The sequence below is a fragment of the Nannospalax galili genome, unplaced genomic scaffold (genome assembly GCF_000622305.1).
Source record: "Nannospalax galili isolate Female #2095 unplaced genomic scaffold, S.galili_v1.0 scaffold432, whole genome shotgun sequence".
In the NCBI taxonomy this organism is placed as follows: Eukaryota; Metazoa; Chordata; class Mammalia; order Rodentia; family Spalacidae; genus Nannospalax; species Nannospalax galili.
The window spans coordinates 737,431-749,834 of record NW_008331138.1 but is presented as its reverse complement, the minus strand read 5'-3'; the positions used below and the strand labels follow the sequence as shown (position 1 = coordinate 749,834).

The 12,404-nt window shown below is 47.6% G+C and overlaps 1 protein-coding gene and 1 pseudogene across 1 annotated transcript in view; one reads left to right on the top strand and one right to left on the bottom strand.

The window, feature by feature from the left end:
* Arhgap35 (Rho GTPase activating protein 35) overlaps positions 1 to 12,404 on the bottom strand; it is a 142,508-nt gene that overhangs the window by 24,557 nt on the left and 105,547 nt on the right. The window lies entirely within an intron of this gene.
* On the top strand, positions 10,350 to 10,933 carry LOC115068225 (annotated as a pseudogene).

Here is a 12,404-nt window from a genome sequence, read left to right as displayed (position 1 = left end):
ACAAAGAGTTGCCAACAAGGACACAGCCTGCTAGAGTCAGGATGTACTGAGTTACCACACCACTGTCATTCTCTCCACATAGGATGTTAACACTCCTCCAGAGCAGCCAGGTAGAAAGCTCAAGGGCACTGGCAGACCCCTCCCAAGCTGCAAGAAGGGCAAAGACCAACTTTAATCAGGCTCCTGATGCACAGTGGCCCAAAAAAGGATGCAAAAAGTCACCATTCATAGTTCTGGTCTCTGAGGAGGCACAGTCTGAAGTCTTGACATGAAAAGCTGATTTCAAGGCCTGAAATCCAGAAAAAAACACAACGAAACTTGTCTACATGTGCCCACAGGGGGCTTCTGTCATCCCACCTTTGCTACTCCAATGCTCATGGCCTTGCTATAGGGTGGGCATTCCTTGCTCTCATGAACACTTCAGTTGGCTCACCACGGCCAGACCCGAGTCCCTGCTGTAATGACATGGTCTATATGATGTAGTGCCTATCCTGAGGCCAGGACAGCCACAAGTACTTCCTCCATCCTTTCAAGACCCTTGCAACTGCCCAGAGTCCTAGGATGAAGAAACCAAGCCTCTGGTAAACAAGCAGCAGAGATGGAGATGAGCTGGGCAGCTCAGTTCACACACCACTCTCCTGCATAACACCGAACAACATTTCCAAGTTGCTATATGGTGAACACCAGCTTAATGTTGGTGGCCTGGGGGTCCCCACAGTCCAGGAGAGCTGGCAGTATGTGCCTATGGCTGTGGAGGGGCTAGAAGGGGCCAGTGGCTGTGGGAGGAAAGAGGGGATGAAGTGCAGAGTTTGGGGGACAAAGTGTGGGAGGTAGAGGGCTACAGCAGACTGCTCCATCAGCCACGGGCCTGAAAACCTTGGACGGCCAGCAAAGAACAGCAGCTTATTGGTTACCATCTCTCCTCGAAGCATGTGTGCAGCTTCTACCTTCCTCAGAGGCCTGCCTGCCTCCCCGAATGGTTTACCACAGCTACCATTTTATGCAGCTATTTTATTTATCCTGCCTATTTTCTCATTAGTTGAGCAGAGTGTGCCATAGCTTGTTTATACCTGGGATGTCCCACAATGGGTAGCACTTCTCTGAAAAGTCACCCAAGTTTTTGTCCCCCTGCCCTTTTTGACAGGCTCAGTCTTCACAGTCATTCTACGCTGGTCTTCTGACACTTTTACAACCAGCCTCAAAGGGTGGAACAGACAGAGTTATCCTTGGCTTGGTCAGTGATGCTGAGCGTCTACCCCAGGATGTGGGGCTTGGGCTGTAGGATGGGCCAGGACACTTTGCCTCCTGACTCTGCCCACAGTCTCACCTCAGGGTCTGTACCTGAAAACTGGGGAAGATAAAAAAGATCTCTGTGTCTGTGTTGCCTACAGAGCGTCAGCAGTGAGCCTTGTGTGGAAGAGCTTAGGAATGGTACACTGTAGGGTGGCAGTACATGCCAGCACCATCCTACCACCACCAGACCAGGAGGACACCTACCCCATCGTTCCTGGAAAGTGGAGGTTGGGAGTACTCCACCAGAGTGAGGCAACACAGGATGGAAGTGTGAAAGGGCGGGAGAGAAGGCCAGCTCTATGAAGGGACACTCTCACGGGACAGGCTGCTGTCCCTCTGACCCTGTACAAGGTCCCCTTTTGGTTCACGCAGGGTTTCTCTGATGCATAGACAGCCAGGCAGAGTAGGCCTGTCGGAATGGCACTAGGGACTTGGGCTGCCACCCAGACAATTTCTGTCTTAGATGAAAAGCAGGGTTACTTGGTGAGACACGTATGATTTCTCTTTGGCTGCCGGGCTCTCCAGGCAATGTGCCAGGGCACACTGTTCTGATCACACAGGGCACCAGGTCCTGAGGAAATCCGCTAGCAAGGCCGAGTCACAAGCTAAATGAACTCTGCTTATCTGGAACATGCAAGGGCTGGCAAGCTGACGCCTGCCTTCATGGCAGTGAGGAATTTTTGGAATGCCAAAGTGACTTGTGCATGCTTTACTTATGAGGAAGCAGAAAAACAGGAGGGTTCTGAGGGATACACAAAGGCAGAAAAAAAGTACCCCAGAACTGTAGACAGTATTAAGCTACAGACACCCCAACCACAGCTTGTAAAACTGTACAGCTCATATTCTAGGACTTCTCACCAACACAAAGGGTCACAATGAAGGGAATCACTTGCAGGGTGCCTCCTGGTGTGTCCAGACTGTCACTTGCCTACTACAGGCCACAGTGAAGCTGGGGACATCTGCATGGCAAAGGGGCCCTGTGGGAAGTAGCTCCAGAGTGTGGGCCTCTGACTGCAGGGTGCCGCTCTAGTCTTGCAGCTCTCCTAAATGGCTATGATGCACTCAGTAAAATGTGGAGGCTTCCTGTAGGGGAGCTGCTTCCTGGGTTCGAAGAAGCTCTACCTAGTCCAAGGCTGTACAGCTGTGAGCTGACTGTGCCCAAAGGACTCTGGGATTTCTGTTTCCTCTTGTAAAAAAGGATTAGTGCTGTTCTGAGATTAACACCATCCTCCAGCTTGGGGGAGATTAGTTAATGTCTGGTGAAGGTGCTCTGAAGAAAGCCTGCTGAGGAGGCTTGGGCCCTTCCTGGTGCACCACTCAGCTTTAGACCTCTTGCCTCCTTGTGGGTCCCCTCAGGAGAAGGAAGTTCCCTTGCAAGATCTTAAGTTTGAGGAGGGACTGGGCAGAGTGCCTTAACAAGTGACTGGTACAGAGCTTCTAAATGCCCTGGAGTTTCCTGAGTGACAGGAGCCAGTGTCTTTGGTTATTCATGACACACAGATGGAAGCTCCACGAAACCCTGAATGGCAGGGCCTGCGGAATTTCCAGGTTAAGGAGCACATCCAAATGCCGAGCAGGTATTTTCTGGGGTGTCCCTTGCTGTGGACACCTCATCCACACAGTAAGTGCAAAAGACCTGCATTCCAAAAATTCCTCACTGCCATGCCATCCTGAGACATACCTGCTATAGCAAACCAAACGTTGTGGGGAAATGCTATCTTTGGTCCTAGGGGTCATTCTAGCACATTCTAGAACATTCTCCTTGCTGCAGTCCTCACCTGACAAGTTCTCACCTGACTCTCACTAAGCCACCCAAAACTTGCTCAGGTACCTGTGTGAGGGCAGTCTTGTGGGACTGAACCCTTGGTCTCTGAAGGGTGTGGTGCTAATGCCGAGAATCAGCACTGGAAGTGAAGTACACGGTGGGCGGTTGTTTTGTGAAGTACATGGTTGTGTTGTCGGGGGGCTGAAAGTGGTGCTGGACACTGTCAGGAGGCAAGCCCTCAGGAACAGAGGGGTTGGGGTGTTGGGGAACAGAGCCTAGCTTTATCTGGCCCGATTTTACTTCCCTGTGAGGCTCCTGGCCCCTACCTGATGTGTTTTCTGTGGACTCCAATAACTCCAAAGAAGGGAGGTGAGGAAGACAAAGGCTCTGGGTTAAGTCCCAGGCAGTGTCTTCCTCTTCCTGAACCTGGCTTCCAATCAGGGCAGTGGAGGTGACAGCTGTCTCAGGGATATGAGGACACGATGAGAATCAGGAGACCCAGAGCTCAGGCCTGGCAGGTGAGCTCTGTGCTGGCACTGGCTGCACGACTATCCTGCAAGAGCACTATTTTTGTCTCTGGCAACAGTGAAGGAAAACAGACACTTAAGAGAAGTGGAGGAACTTGCTCAGAGCCACACTGGCCATGCTATCCGCAGACACTATGCTGGCATCTCTCACCAAAGGCACTGTGCTGCGTGCTAGGTCCAAATAAAGTTCATTTCCCAACTGGATGAAGCAATCTGGGAGTTCACCAACAGCTGCAGAGAATCAGCTCAAGCAATAGCTGGCCTTTTGTCCTGCTGTCTCCCATCAGGGCGACATTGTAATTTGCTCTCCGTTAGTTATAAAGCTGAAAATACTTGCATGACCAAATTTTTAGCAGCTATTTTCCATTTAACAGCTTGATGGAATTTTTTGGAGACTAGTTCCAGGAAAAACTGGGTTGGTAATTTCTGAACCACGTATCACACTTTCAAGAGTTCCCCAACACTGGGCATCTATTCCTAAGACCATGCAAAAGCATAAGCGTAGGAGTGTAGTACCACTGCAGGGAAGGATAAACTGAGGCTGTGCTTAGACTCCAACACCTCCAGATGACTGTCTGTACAGATGATTGTTTTCATTCTATGATGCAGAGGTAGGATGTGGGAAGTAAAGCCAGGACAAACGCATTACCAAGCTCAAACTGTTGCTGTTGTCTGCTGCCATATACTTGATCAACAATTGTTTCAGAAGGTCACAGCTGTAGGAGATGGCACAGCACCGCTAGAGGTTGGCTGTTAGTAACTTGAAGCCCACCTCAGGTGAGAAGGACCTTCTCCTTTCTTGGAGAGCTGCCAAGAGCTGTGGTAGGGTAAGCCACCCCACCCCATCCCTCTTGGGAGAGGGGAATCTCTATCACTCTTACAACACTATGTAAGGTGAAAAACTTAGCAGGGGTCATGCTCCTTGAAGGCAAGGAAGTATCCCCACCTTTGCTTGATCTGTACTACATGGCTGGTAGTCCACACATATTCTGGCTAGAGAGCGTGATGGTTCATCCTCATTGCCAACTTGACTGGCTTTACAATCACCTATAAGACATACCTCTGGGTGTGTCTGTGAGGGTGTTTCCAGATAGGTTTAACTGAGGTAAAGAGACCCACTGTGAATGCAGGTTGCATCATCCCAAGGGAAAAGGGAAGGCCACATACCTTCTGCATCCCAACAGACCATACCTTCAAATTGTGAGCCGAAACCCCTTTCCTTCCTTAAGTTGCTTTTGCCACAGTAATGGGAACAGTAACTAATATAGACAGTGAACCCCTGGGGGGTGGAGACACCCCTTGTTTTCATTGCTTGATAAATGCAGTAAACATTCTGCATGTATGAATAGGTATAAAATCTCCATAGCGACTTTTGGGGGTTCAGATCTCCAGAAGCGCGCCCACAAACCTAACATTTAATTGCACTGTCTTTCAAATTATAGGTGGCAGTGGTCTGAGAATCTGCCATCTCCAAACCTTGCTTTGCACTGCACTGGAACCAACACCCAGCAGATACTTAGGTATCTGTAGCCCTGTTATGGCAAAGGTAGCCCTGTAATGGCAACACCCTGCAGCATTCAGAGATGGAGCAAAACTTGTATGGGACAGAAATGGAAAGCCTGGGTAAAGATAAGAAAGGGGAAAGCTGGGCTGGAGAGATGGCTCAGCAGTTAAGGGCACTAGCTGTTCTTGCAGAGGAGCTGGGTTTGGTTCCCAGCATCCACACGGCAGCTAATAACAGTCTGTAATTCCAGTTCCAGGGGATCTGATGCCCTCTCCTGGTTTCTGGGGGCACTGTACAACATGGGTGCACTTACATATATGCAGGTAAAACACTCATACACATTAAATAAACTGTAAACTAAAAAAAATATTTTAGGGCTGGAGAGATGACGCAGCGGTTAAGAACACTGATTGTTCTTGCAGAAGACCCAGGTTCGAATCCCAGCACCCACATGGCAGCTAACAACTGTCCATAACTCCAGTTCCAGGGGATCTGACAGCCTCTTCTGTCCTCTGCGGGCATTGCACGACGTGGGTGCGCTTACCTACACACAGGCAATACACACATACACATAACATTTTTTATTTATTTATTATTTTTATCTTATGTGTATGAGTGTATTGCTTACATATAAATGAGTGCACCTGTGTCATGCAATGCCTCAGAAGTCAGAAGAGGGCTTTAGATTCCCCTGGAACTGGAGTTAAAGATGGTTCGTAGCTGCTATGTGGGTATTGTGAATCAAACCTGGGTCCTCTGCAAGAGCAGTCAGTGCTCTTAACCGTGGAGCCATCTCTCCAGCCCCGTAAATAAATTTTTTAAAAAGGGGTAAGGTGCTGGCAGACACTAGCCAACCAGAGGCTTCAAAGGGGTCAGTCCCCATGAACTCATCTTTTACTATGTCTTATGACTTGGCTTCCTTATTTTCTCTCCTCTAATTTAGCACATGAGCCTCAGAGGCAGGAAAAGTGAGCACTCTCAGGTGGTCAGCACTCATTTCTTTGATGTCACTGGAGCCACAGAGACTCTGTGATAGCTACTTTCAGTCGTTAATTTGACTGTATTAATACCTAGGGCATTAATAAGGCACACCTTTGGGTGTATTTGTGAGGACTTTTCCAGAGAGGATTAAAGGAGGGAAGAAAGACTCTGACTGAATGTGGGGGCCCATGCCATGGGCTGGGCTCCTGGATGGAATGAAAAGAGGAAAAAGGAGAAAGCCAGTTGAGTGCCAGCACTCCTTGCGTGCTGCTTCCTGATCCTTCCCTATGTGAACAGGCAGCCTCACACTCCTACCACCATGCCTACCCCACCATGATGACTGTGAGCTCAAACTCTGAGCCAAAATAAACCCTTCCTCCCTTAAGCTGCTTCTTGTCAGTATTTGGTCACAGCAATAAGAAAACTAATACAGACCAACACTGTCTCCTCCAGTTGCTTCCAAGTCGTGAACAATTCCTTGAGCAGGCCTCTTCTCTAAGAATCTATCCCAAATTAAAACAGGCAACTGCAGATTCAGTGAATATTGACCAAATCTGGAAGAAAACATCTATTTATCCTCCTTTTGCTGTTATTATTTTGTAACAGTTGATAAACAGTTCACATCCACTCAATTCATCCACAATATATAATGTAATGACACTTTCTTTTGTCCAGTATATTTTAAAAAAAAATCAAGTCAATTTTATAACACTTGTATCAACTCATCAAGGAACTATCCCACGAGCAGCCACTTCAAACTCCTGCCTCTGTGCAGCTACTGGCAACTGTTAACCTACTTTCTGAGCTGACTGATCTGCCTATTCTGGACATTTGTATAAATGGGATCATACATCCTGGACTTATTCTAACTGCTCTGTCTCACTGACCATAATTTTCAAGGCTCTTCGTATTCTAAATGGCATCCTACCATATAGAGAGACTATATTTTGCTAGCCTGGTATCAGCTTGCTATTTGGTCTATTCTGAGTATTTTTCATCTCATTTCCAACCTGAGGGAAAAATTCCTTGAAATCTTTGTGGTCAGCTCCCACCTGGGGGACACCAAGTTTCCCATCAGCCATTCCAGGCTGATTTCTGCCTCTTACTCTGCTAGGTGGCAGCTCCTTCCTCCTGAGCCCATCTACTTAGACATCCTACCTAGAATCTCACACACACTCCCGGTCTGCAATCCTCTCTTATTCCCACACTAAACACATAGATCATTTGTTCCCACTGAGATATGGCAATTTTGCCCAGGACCTTAGCATTATACATGGCTTTTTCTATGTACACACTCCAGGTTTCCACTGCTGAATGGAGCTTTTGAGGGATGGGGTCTTTTGACTGTCCTGCACTATTCAGTCATTCATAATCATTTACTAGAGCCTTGTGTTCTTGGCTTGGAGGAAACAATGATGAAGACCCAGTCCCTTCCCTCGAGGAACTTAGGGTTTATTGAGGAGGCAGACAATTGGGGTCCAGTGCATTGAGTGTTCATAGAGAAAGGCGCAGGGCATGGCAGGGGCTCTGTCTCAGAGGGAAGACCAGAGAAGGGCTCCTAGTGGGACCTCTGAGGCATGGTGAACAGTTCTGATTGTGACCTGTAGTTTGGAGTGGACGAAGAGAACAAGAGGCAAAGCTAGACATGGGGAGACCTGCAGGCAGCAGCGTTCAACTCTGTCCTGGATGATGGAGAATGCCGATAGGGGAAGGCAATGTGGGCGCCACCAGCTTTAGAAAGACACTTGGAGCAGTATGGATTAGGAATGGACGAGATCAGAAGCAGAAAGACCACTCAAAAGGAAGCTATGACAATAAGTAAGGGACAGAGTGAGACTATGGCTGGTGGCAGGGGCCAGATTCATAATATCTGGAGCAGGGAGACACAGCAAGACTGACTGACAAAGCCAATGGCTGTAGAAACACTCCCTAAGTCTTCAACCTGACGCAGGCTAGCAAATGCTCTCAAGGGAAAACCTTCAAAACCTACCTTCCTAGAGGTGGGAACAGTAGGAAGACAGAGAAAATGAGAGACAAAATCCTTTTCCCAAGAAATCTTCAAGGGACACTTAGGGGTACAGGTATCAGCATCCTGGTGATCTGACCTGCCCCTCATCATGCAGATCCACTTCCTTAGACACCAAAGGATCCAAGGAAACTGTCTGGAAAGCCCTGGGCAACCCCAGGCATTGCAGACACTGGCCCTGACCGTCACACCTGACTCACACCAGTCCACCTTCCCTTTCCAGGAGAGCCTCCCCATCCTGTCAGAAAATCTAATGTCTCTCACCTGAAAGCCTTGACCCAGACATGCATCCTTCCTTTTTGACTTCTCTAACACCGAAAGCCTTCAGCTTCATGGACACCAGGGAATCGAACAGCATAGTCCTAACTAACGCTCTCTTCAACAGTCACCTCTCCAGTGAGGTCTTACCTAGGATCTTCTTTGCATTAGAAATGTCTTGTTTGAGCTCAAAGGAAACATTTTCAGATGGACTCATTTGTTAAAACACTCACTCTGTGCCAACACCCTTAGAAGGCAAGACAAATAACTATAATGGCAATGTATGAGAAAAAGAAGAGGCAAAAAAGCACAAAAATACCAAGATTTTGTATCGAAGATGTTCAACTGCACTTTAAACATAACTTGAACTCAAAAAAACCAAAAAAAAAAAATTAAAAAAAACCCATTACTTGAATAATAAAATCTTCAATAAGTTAGCTGTGGTACTGTCCACCTGCAATCCTAGGACTCAGGGATCTGAGTTGGGGGATCTCAAGTTTGAGGTCAGCCTGAGCTATAGAGAAAGACCATGTCTCAAAAACAGAAACAAAAACACACATCCATGAAATGTTTAAAATGCACTAAACAAAGTAATTCCAAATTGCATATATGTTTTGCAAAAGAAGGGAAAGAAATGCTGAAGTACTGATGGCAGATCCAATAGGAGGGCTGTGGGCACGGTGCAGCTGGCAGAGTGCTTGCCTACCATGCATGAAGACCCAGCACCACATAAAAGGGCTGTGGTGGTGCACACGTATAATCTGGAAAATCTAGCAGGAGAGGAGGACCAGGAGTTCAGATTATCTTCCAGTACATATCAACCTTATGTGACCGACCCTGGCTCAAAGGGTGATCCAAGTACCTTCTCTGACCTGAGTCCCCTAGGTTGAGAGTCCTTTAGGACTCTATGCACCATCCTATTCCTCTTTCAACCTCTAACACTAGCAGACAGATGCATAATAGGTCCTTAATTGCTATTTTAGGACTGCAAATGAAACACTATGAAGCTATGGAATATTCTGGGGCAGGGGGAGAGAAAGAGCAAATAAGGGAATGGAATTGAGTTGGAAAAGATTAATTTCATAGTTCCTGCCGAGGGCACATTTGAAAATAAGACGTTAGAAGCTATGACTTTGGTATGAAAAGAAGTGAAGCTGAGCATGGTGAAGCACGCCCTTAGTCCCAGCACTCCGGGAGGCAGAGGCAGGAGGATTTCTGTGGGTTCAAGGCCAGCCTGGTCTACATACCTACATACATAATGAGTTTCAGGCCAGCTGGGGCTACAGGGAGACCCTGTCTCAAAAAGACCAAAAAAAAGAAAAAAAAAAAAAGAAAAGAAAAAGAAAACAGTATCAGGGTTGGTGACATGGATCAGCAGGTAAAGGCACCTACCACAGGGCTTGATGACCTTAGTTTGATCCCTGAGACCCACTTGTGGAAAGACAGAACCAACTCCTGAAAGTTACCTTCTGACCTCTACAAGCATGCTACAGTATATGCATGCGTAAACAGACAGGCAGGCAGACAGACACACACCCTTAAATAAATGTAATTAAAAGAAAAAAAGGGGGGGGCTGGAGAGATGGCTCAGCTGTTAAGAGCACTGACTGCTCTTGCAGAGGACCTGGGTTTGATTCCCAGCACCCACATGGTGGCTATGAACTATCCTTAACTCCAGTTCCAGGGGAATCCGAAGCCCTCTTCTGACCTCCATGGCATTGCACATGAGTGCACTTGGCATACATGCAGAGGCAATACACTCATACACATAAAATTAAAAAAAAAAATAGAGGGCATTATTTTCTTGGAACTCCTCCCACTCTCAGGAACTTTTTTCCTCTCTTTACCTTAATGTATCTCTTGCCCCCCCAATCATATGTTTATTACATATAAAAAACAGTATAAAAGCAATAAAGTGGGTTGCTGTGCTTACACTGCACTGCCCATCATGCTACTACTACACCACCATTTACCTCCTGAGGGCACTGTGAGGTCATGTTGTTAGCAGACAGTGGCCAGAGCTAGAAGGAGGAGGTGGTGATCTTTAGGCCTGTGGTACACTCAAGGCCGCCTGTCTTTTGGGGTAGCTCCCTAAGTTCCAGGATGGGGACCTCACGCTGTATCAATTGAATGGAAGCCTAAGGCATCTGGGCCATGGCAAGGTTCTGGGTTCCACGGCAAGGACAAGCAAGAGGCAGCACTGGTGACATGATGAACGACCGTCTGGAGAAACTCATCAGGCATCTTGGTCAGCAGCTTCCCCATAACTATGAGGAGGGAAAAGCCAAGTGTCTGAAGGGGCTTCTGGGAACCTGAAGTCATTTGAAAGCCTGCTGGCCCAGAACAAGGGCAGCCGGTCCTTCAATGTGCCCAAATTACCTTTGCTGACTATCGCCTTTGCTGACTACCGCCTGCTAGATTTGCCACTGAACCATGAGGTCCTGATCTCTGGCTGCTTGACTGACTTCCCTCTGCTCTCAGCCTATGTGGCAAGCCTCAGCACCCGGCCCAAGCTCAAGGCTTTCCTGGCTTCCCCTGAACATGTGAACCACCCCAATTCTGCTGGCCTAAATATATGAGCCCATTTGCTCTCCTCACTTCCATTCCTGGACCAATAAAAACAGAAGCAGGGGGGATAAAAAAAAAAAAAAAAAAAAAAAAACAGGGGGGAAAAAAAAAAAAAAAAAAAAAAAAAGCAATAAAGTGGGCTGGCAAGATGACCCAGCAGATAAAGCACCTGCCACAGGGCTTGATGACCAGAATTTGATCCCCGGGACGCACATGGTGGAAAGAGAACTGATTCCGGGAAGCTGTCCTCTGACCTCCACATGTGGACCAAAGTACAGACACCCCACTGGAGGGTACTATGCTAACTCCCATGGGGAGTACAAAATAAACAGCCTTTCAGGATGCAATGGTTTACTTAGGAGGTGGGGGAAGGTGTGAAAGAAACCTTATAGAAAGAGAGAGCACAGAGACAAGTCAATTTGCTAAGGCCACAAAGGAGGAGTTAGGCAAGGGGGAGGGGTGATGAGGGGCTTGAGTGAGGTCTGACATGGCATTTCTACACAGAGTATGCCCACTTGTGGCATGGCATGCACACGTGCTATCTGTAGGAGCAAGGTCAACAGTGTGCAAGTAACAGCAGTGCTCAGAATATACCTTGCGCTCTAATATAAGGTCACAGGAAAGAATCAAATGTCAAGTTCTGCTTTTACATGCAGGCTTCCACAGAGAACCTCCATGGGAAATGAAGAATCCTGGGTGCTGGGTCTCCCATGCCAGCTGCACATCTAGCAAGCAACTCCTCAGCACTTGCCACTCCACCACTCTCTAGAGCTGGCCTAGGGAGAACAGCACAAAAAGCTGCACGCACCCCCAAAAGTCAAGTTAAGGAGGGCCAAAAATATCGCTGAAAAAGATACAAGGATCTGAAACCAACATTGGTCTGAAAGCGATCAGGAAGAAGTGGAGACTCTGGAGGATGAGACAGGAGTGTTGCTTTGAGTTCAAGCATGAGTATTACACAGAGCTTCAGGCCAGCCTGGACTACAGTGTAAGACCCTGCTTCAAAAAACTAATCAAATGAGCCAGGCGTGGTGGCTCACACCTTTAATCCCAGCACTTGGGAAGCAGAGGCAGGCAGATCTCTGTGAGTTCAAGGCCAGCCTGTCCTGGTCTCCAGAGTGAATTCAGGCCAGACGGTGCTACAGGGAGACCCTGTCTCAAAATGATCAAAAAACAAAACCCCGAAAAACAAAAACAAAAACTAATCAACTAAGAAACAAAAGAAAAAACGGCTGGGATGTGGCTTAGGAGTAGAGAGCTTGCCTAGCATGCACAAGGCCCTGGATCCTACTCCCAGCACCTACCTCCCACCCTCCAGCAAAGAGAAAGAAGAATTCTAGAAGGATTGTACTCAAACTTTAAAAAGATCCATCATGGGCTGGAGAGAAGGCTCAGCAGTTAAGAACATCGTTCTTGCACCGGGTTCGAATCCCAGCACCCACATGGCAGCTAACAACTGTCCGTAACTCCAGTTTCAGGGGA